This window comes from Myxocyprinus asiaticus, chromosome 23 (assembly GCF_019703515.2).
Source record: "Myxocyprinus asiaticus isolate MX2 ecotype Aquarium Trade chromosome 23, UBuf_Myxa_2, whole genome shotgun sequence".
NCBI lineage: Eukaryota > Metazoa > Chordata > Actinopteri > Cypriniformes > Catostomidae > Myxocyprinus > Myxocyprinus asiaticus.
The window spans coordinates 13,899,761-13,908,153 of record NC_059366.1 but is presented as its reverse complement, the minus strand read 5'-3'; positions in this window follow the sequence as shown (position 1 = coordinate 13,908,153).

Sequence of the window (8,393 nt, the reverse complement as noted above, 5' to 3'; positions counted from 1 at the left end):
TGCTTTTCATGTGTGCTGTAACTCACACGAACATACAATAGGGATTGTGGTTGTTAAAACAACAGGATAGCATCTGGACTAAGGCAGTGAATAATTCCTCACAAATTCTTCATCAATACTATACAAATAATTGATTTATATTTACTACTAAAAAAAGACGGATAAATGAACCAGTTAAAACTGGTAACTCCATTCTAGTCCTGGGCAATGCGGCTTTGATGTAAATTTTTCTGACAAAGTAGTAGTTTCTTTGGTTTTGACAAATGAAAAACTTTCTATGAAAATGTACATTATCATCTCCAGAGTCACCAAAATCCAATTTATACCATGTAACTTCACAGCTATGTCAGCTTCACCCTAATCAAACCACTGTCTGTCTCCAGTCCATTTTCCATAATACTGCGAAGGTCAACAACAACATCATCATCAAGAAGGTCAAGATTAGTTGGCTTTGACAAACCAAAACAGAAAGCCAATGGGAATACTGAGGGAGGAGATAAATTCAATTGGCACAATACTGGCCACAGTGTCTGCTTACTACTTTTGAAAAGCGGCAAGCCATCAATATTGAAGGAAATGTCAGTCAAATCTAGTTCATAAATGTCCTTTAAAGGATACATTTTTAAATGTTTCAAAAGCTGGTCTTTGCAGCCAAGGTAAATATACTGCATTCCCAATTTAATCTCTAACTCAGCACTTTTGCCAGTGGCAAGCAAAGTTTTTGCTGTCCTTGGCAGCTCTGGGTGTCATTTTCTATCAAAATCTTTAACAAAGGATCAACTGCATTGTGTTTTACATGAAAGTCATTTGCCCACTGTGCAATGGAATGTCTGAGTGGGGGGTTAGTTTCCCTATTGCTGCTCTGAGACAGTAAATCATCAAAATCTCTCTCATTTGCACTATTCTGTTCGACAGAAGCCTCGTCTCCTGTATGTTCTTTATTGATAAAGCAGTGAAGTACACTGAAGAGGGATGTCTGTCCGTAAAAACTCTGATGCAGCTATTTGAGCACTTGCACATTTTTCTTCTAATCTTTTTGCCCTTTTCCAACGGGATAAGTATTTTCTGTCTGACATCGCAACTTTCCTAAATCCTGAACACACGGCAGAAAAAAAATACTGATGAAAGATCAGAGCAGAGGAAAAAAATTACCAAAAAAGACATACCGAGCATAATGTGAAATCCTTGCTGTTTTCACTGTAAAGAGAGAAGAACACAAACAAATGGCAGTATGTGTAACATTCATGTGAAGTGAACCATGATAAGTTAATCATAATAATAATGACACAACATCCCTGGATAAGTGCATTTTATAGGTGTCACAAGAAGAAGATTAACAATAAATCACTAATGATCATAAAAATATCAGATAGCTGTCCGACTGCAAAGTGAACTTTTCATCTCTGCCCTTTCTTCTGAGGCCGAGAGATCACAGAATTCAAAATGCAAGACGTTTTCAAGATCAGTGTCTGAAAATGACAATTTTTCATACCTTTTCAAATCTTCAATTTCAAATATGACTTTCGAGACTTTTTTAAGACTCGCATAACCCTTGAATGGTGAATGTAAGTAACTTAGCAGGACAATAAGCATGTGCAGACCCTGTACTGAGAAAGAAATTAAAAAAGTCAGAGCGGGAATTTTTTGTTTTGTTTTTGGTAACGTTATTGAATAAAGGTAAACTACATATTGTGACCATCAGTATCACCCGAGCAAAATGCAGTATAATTTCCAACAATTAGGCCTACCTTTGCCATCATTTTGTATGCACAAGTGACTAGTAAATTAGCATTAACAAACACATCACCCTAAACTAATCCTTTTTACCCGGTCTCTCAGCACTTACTGAAAATTAACACCCCTCATTCGCTGTCTCTTGTCACCACTGTGTAACTGCTAAGATTACCTTTTCCCAGGCTAACTTCCCGTCCACATCAGGGAAATGATAATGCTAATAGCAGATGGACAACATTAATAACATTAGTTATAACGTTAAATGAAATAAGGAAGACGGGCCTAGTACTAACTAATGAAAATAATAACTGCTAATAAATTTGTGTCATTTCTGAATGTTTACCTATATTAATTTACAATGCGGTGAGTTACATCATTAGCTTACCTTCATGTATCACAAGCAGCAGAAAGCCCGGTCTGGCACGGTCTATTGGGGAAAAATTAACGGTTTCAAGTGTGTCCTTTTGATTGACATATCGATGGAACCAATGGATCAATGGTTATCTCAGAATCAAGAGAGTTGTTTTGCTCAATCGTCAGTTTAGGAAGATCTAATGGTTCCACAAAGTTTCTAATATCTTCATCAGTAGACGAAGATGTGGAACTATAAAGATCAAGATAGAACTCTTTAAAGGCATTATTAATATCAATAGCTGAGGTACAAATTTCACCACCAGCAGATTTCACTGAGGAAATTATAGCAAGAGACTCCCTCTGCTTTATATATCTAGCCAAAAGCTTCCCTGCTTTGTCCCCCGACTCAAAGTATGACTGTCTTGCCCTGAATAACCAAAACTTCTTCCACGACAAAATAGTATTATATTTATATTTCAATCGGGTTAATTCTCTGAGGCCATCAGATGACATATGGCGCTTCAGCTCTGCCTCTGCACTTTTAATATTTCCTTCCAACTCCACAAGTTCTCGTGCTTTGGATTTTTTAGTGAATGAGGCATACTGTATGATCCGACCCCTAAGAACCGCCTTAAGTGCCTCCCAAGCCACGCCCACAGAGGATACTGAGGACCAGTTGGTCTCCATATAAACACTGATTTCAGTCTTTAACATTTGTTGGAAATCAGGATTTTGCAATAGGGACACATTAATGTGGCATCACCTCTAAACTCACCAGAGCAAGATCTGAGACTAAGATATTTCCAGATGAAATTAGGGATTTGGATATATAGAAAATCTATTCTAGAATAAATCTTATGGACTGATGAAAAAAACGTATAGTCCCTACCAGATGGGTTCAAAAGTCTCCAAATATCTGTAAGACCAAGATTTTTTACACATCCTGTGAAGCGTCAATTTTGCTCTAGGGGGTTTACACACTTTTGCTTCACTATGATCAAGGACTGAGTCCATCAAAAGATTAAAGTCTCCTCCCAATATTATATCATGAGGGGTGCCAGCGGCTTGCAACATCCCTTCAAGATCTATAAAAAAGCCCTGATCATCAGCGTTAGGTGCGTAAACATTAACCAAAATCAACCTTTGCCCTTGAATTTCAACTAACACAATAATTACTCTTCCTAATTTATCTTTAATCTGTTTGAGACATTTGAATTGTAGATGTTTATTAATCAATATAATGACTCCCTTGCTCTTACCACCCCATATCTTCCCAAATTTTTCAGCTTCCTGCGGGGAGAGATGTGTTTCTTGAAGAAACGCAATATCATATTTTTACTTTTAATAAAAGTAATAACCTTCCTTCTTTTTATGGGGTGCCCCAAAGAATGAACAAAAAGAACGTGTAGATTCATTCACAGAACTGTCTCAAAGGTTTGATCTTCCACAAAACAAATTCCAGCTGATATAAAACCGTTCAGATTCCTCGGACAGACAAACGAATATTCAGTGAGCCGGCTGTTATGAGTTCAGCGAATGACGTAATCATTCCAATGTCCTGTAAAAATACTCAACAAAACAACCTCCAGCCAGCAGAAGGAATAAGCACGAAGAACAAACAGATTAATGCACAACTGTTCCAAAGGAGTGTTATTCAACAGAACAAGCTCCAGCCGCTAGAAAAACCGGCATCTCGGTTCCCCGGATGGTCGAGTCAATTCACTCAGAGGCCGCAAAAAAGTATATACCATGACTTACACGTGTCAACTTTATAAAAGACATCCTTTGTGTGAGCATGTAGATATTTTGCGGTCATCCGTAGTGTCCACTCTCAAACTGGCCGGGAACTTCAATGCAAAAGTAATCTTTCATCAATGCAAAAGTTTCTTTAAGGAAAGTGTTATTCACAAAACAAACTCCAGCCGCTCGGCGGAGCCAACGGAAAAAGAAAAAAGAAACCAAAATGATGCCCAGCTTCCTCAAAAGCCAGAGTAAGTACATCGGGTTGACCCACTCACATGAGAAACATCCAATGGTTTACTCACCCATTGATTCAATAAAAGACATTGCCTGATTGGGACATGTAAATACTTTGCGACCGTCCTTCGTTTCTATTCTCAGTTTGGCCGGAAACATCAGAGCAAAAGTGATCTTTCACTGATGTAAGAGTTTCTTACATTCCTTGAACCGATTGCGTTTCTCTCTTGTCGAACTCACAAAGTCCAGGAACAAGAAAATATTATTGTTCTTCCAAGAAAGCTTTCCTTTGCTCCTCGCCTGGCGCAACACAAAATCTTTATTGGATGATCTCAGAAATCTGGCCAGAATCGATCGGGGCCTTCCTCCCTCAGCAAATCTGTGAGCTGGGACTCTGTGAGCTTGCTCGATTTCCAGCTTGTGGCCTGTTATGTCGAGCAGACTCGGGAAAAGCTCGTCTAGGAATTTCACCATATCTCTGCCCTCCTCATACTCAGGAATTCCAACAATTCGAACGTTGTTCCTGCGGCTTCTATTCTCAAGATCTTCGAGCTTTTCAAGGAGATGTTCCAGATCAACTTTGGTCGCGGGCAGATTAGCGGTTAATTCCCTCTCCAAAGATTCCAAACAATCGATTCGTCTCTCAACATCAGTCACTCTCGTAACTATCTCAGAGAATTTTATTTCCATCACTGAAATCGATCGATGTATTACAGCGAGATCCTCCAAGTCAGCAAGAACCTTCGTAAACATCACCGACATATTGGACAACTGACGCTGGATCACCTCTCCCGCTGCGCCATCCAAATCGAGTACCCGGTCTGTAGGTCTGTCGGGGCTTTCATCCTGAACACTTAAATGTCTTTTAATGTCTCCAGAGCCTGAGGATTTTGACTTCTTTGCCATGTTTTGCCTCAAAGAGCAAATGTGTAACTGGGTGTATCAAATTTCACCAGATTATAATATGAAAATAATGCAAAATTTAGCAAAGTGCGCAGAGCTCGTCGCTCACACGTCTGCTTCTTGTATGGCGTCACGTGACCTCCATTTTGTGTAAAATGTGATATTTACCCAAAGAATTCTCAAAGGATGAGCAAAATTGGGAGCTCTCATTCACAATGTATGCTCTTATGTCTCTAACACGAAAGAGTACCAGAAAGTGGGTGTCACAAAACTCGATTAAATTACACAAAATTTCTCCACTTGGCTACATATAAAATATAAAACTTATGTAAAATTTCTATAACTATCTAAAACATCTTTTGTTTGCATTACAATGCTTACATTACAATGTTTACATTTCTTTCCGTAAACCAAAACAACAGCAAACCCCTGCAGTACCCATAAAATAAAACTTACAAAAGACTGATTTAATATTTGAACAGTACTGCTGATATGGGCCTGTATCAGAAGTCTTAGGCTCTTGTTGAATGGAGGTTGTACAAAAGCACGCTTGTGTACTTCACACAAATTTACACTTTTTAGGGGTAAGTTGCTTAATTTGTAGCAGAGAAATATTGGAATATTGTAATTGAGACACACAAAGTCCCTAAAACCACATTACAGATGTTGAAACAAAATGTGTTAGAACACTCTCCAGTCTCTCAACGTAACAGCAATGAATGTGAGAGCTCATAAATTCAAGACATTTGATTTTGTTTTAATATTGTGTATTTCATAAACTTTCCAAGGAAAAAATAAATTCAGCTCCTAAACTCCATCAATAATCCACTACACAAAAAAGCATTTCTTGATCATACACAGTTACAGTTTCAAGGTATCAATATCTATCTATGATAATAAGTAAGTTGTTACACACAACATAAAAAGTAAGAAATTTACATTTGAAATTAAGGGCTGTGAAATAATAGTCATTTGAAAGATTATCAAAAACATCTCTCAACCTCACCTGCAATTATGGAAATAATTTTAATCTCATGATCCATGAATGGCCAGCTCCAAATCAAAGCTCTCCATTGCAACGTGTTCAGTTTATTTGAAGAAGAAATGCACCCAACAGTGTAGTGAAGTTCTTACCTTGAAAATGTATGGTCGGTGACTTCTTTCTTAGAGAGTGTGCAGCCTTTATCAACCTTACTGCCACTTTTACCTGAGCCAGGTAAACTTCTTTGACTTTCATTCATTTTTTTCCCCTTTAATCTAGGCCTAGGGGATTCTGGAGCTAGTTGCCACACTTTTTACTCTGCTGAATATTTCTAGGGTAGGTTTTCTTTTGAAAGTTAATTTGTGTGTGGACACACATCCAAATGTCTTGTCTATAAAAAAGTTGTTTAACATCAACACATTTATTGGTTGAAAGGAACAAAGATACAGTTTATTGAACACACACCGAGCTTTTGTGACCATGATAGCAGGGCATATTATCACACTACACTCACAAAAAAAAAAAAAAAAAAAAATTGTGTTTGGCTGAACTTGATTCAGTCATGGACAGTGGTTTTACCAGTTTTCTTTTCTTAAATTAAAATGACCATGTTAACCATCTGCTAATGACTACTTGCATGTATCTAGCCCTCTCTGACATATTTGGCCCTGCAGTTTTGTCTTTACTCTTGGATCTGTTGGTGCAACAGCATACAAACTTGCATAGTCTGAAGATGGGTAAACGCAAGACCATTTCTGGGCAGAAGAAAGGAGAAGACGCTCAACCAGACTCCGCTTGAACCACTAGAGTTTATAACTTCTACAGAACCAGAATCGGAAGGCACTGACAGAGTGCTGGAGAATAACCTACTAGAAATTTCCTTAATGCTTTTGTCAGGTTGGAGTGTGTAATGACTGTACAGTGGCCCCAAAAATTATTTGGACACTTAAATCACTCTTAAAAATGGATTGCATTAGATGGCAATTTATCAAACCAAGTGACATTCATTTTAAATAAATATATTACACACACATTTTTCAAGCAAAACATTAAAACATTTTTTTTTTTTTTTTTTTTTTTTGTGGGCACATTTCCTACTTTGGTCAGTCATACAGGTTACTTCTGCTGTTTCAACATAGTTTTGCAGGTTTCAACTTGTCCTCCTAAGCAAAAGTGACCTAAAGTAGTTTGTCCAAGGATGTCCAAACGTATTCAAACATCTGAGGATGGCACAAAGAAAGTGAAAGTTCAACTAAAAGTTAAGGTTATTCAATGGATTTTTTGCAGGACCTTAAATTAATCTCATAAACAATTGTCTGCTTTATAAGGTTCTTGAGATGGCTATACAGTTCTTTGGAGTTCTTCATGTAACATTAGATACATAGAGTATACATAAATAGTTTTCTCTAGAATTAGACAATAGAAAGTGTTTTGAAGAACTTAAAATGTTTTCAGGCAAAGAGAATTTGGTGCATTTTATTGAGTGCTAAACAAATATACTACTTTAGTATAGAGTGAGTGGTTGTTGAAATCTGTTTGTCTATGTTTTCAAATGTCACCAGGATCTATAATCTATTTTGAATCTTTATTGTGACACTTTTCAGTCACTTTCACATGATATCCTAAAACGGCACCAAGAACATATTTCAGTGACAGCCGCCCCTGGAGTAGCCATGAGGTTAAGTGCCTTGCTCAAGGGCATGATGGTGATGGCTCCTATAGCCTACTCCTTGTAAGGACAGAGTCAGTCCTGAGCCAAAACCACACCAAAGGGGACTTTTGTGCTGTCACGGAGGAAGTGTGCAGGACAAAGAAAACACTTGACTGAACAGTTGATGGAAAGTTTATAACCTCAGAAATCTCCTGCAATCTACTGTCGCATTAATAATCCTGTCAATAGAGGGCGATCAAAAGTAGTTTTACCCTTACCTGATACTGATTACTGATTCTAGGAACTAAAAAACTTTCAGAGAAGATTGCCAGCAAGTTTACAGACAGAGAGCGAATTGGAATGCTCTAAATAAGCAGGTAAAATGCATCATGCAGCTCCGTGCGTCATTCAAATAGTGCTCCTCACGCACAGCACACAAGACTCGACTCGCAACTGATTTCAATACAGATTACCCCAGAAAAATGACGCAATACTCTAACGAGCATAAATATGCACAGCACGCAATTTTTGGGTAAAATATTCGGTTTTGCATCACATTAAACTGTCATATTTATCAATACTTTTTTAGTATTGAATGGATTACAAGTATATTTACAATAAAAATTTCTCTCACTTCATCTGGCATCTTGGATTTATTTTCTGGCAAGTTCATCACGGTGCATTCTGGGATCACCTACCCTGGGAAGGATACATGTGATGCTACCTTAGAATGTGACCAAAACAAGATATCTTAAGAGGCAGCATAATTAAGATATCTACCTTTTGGAACAG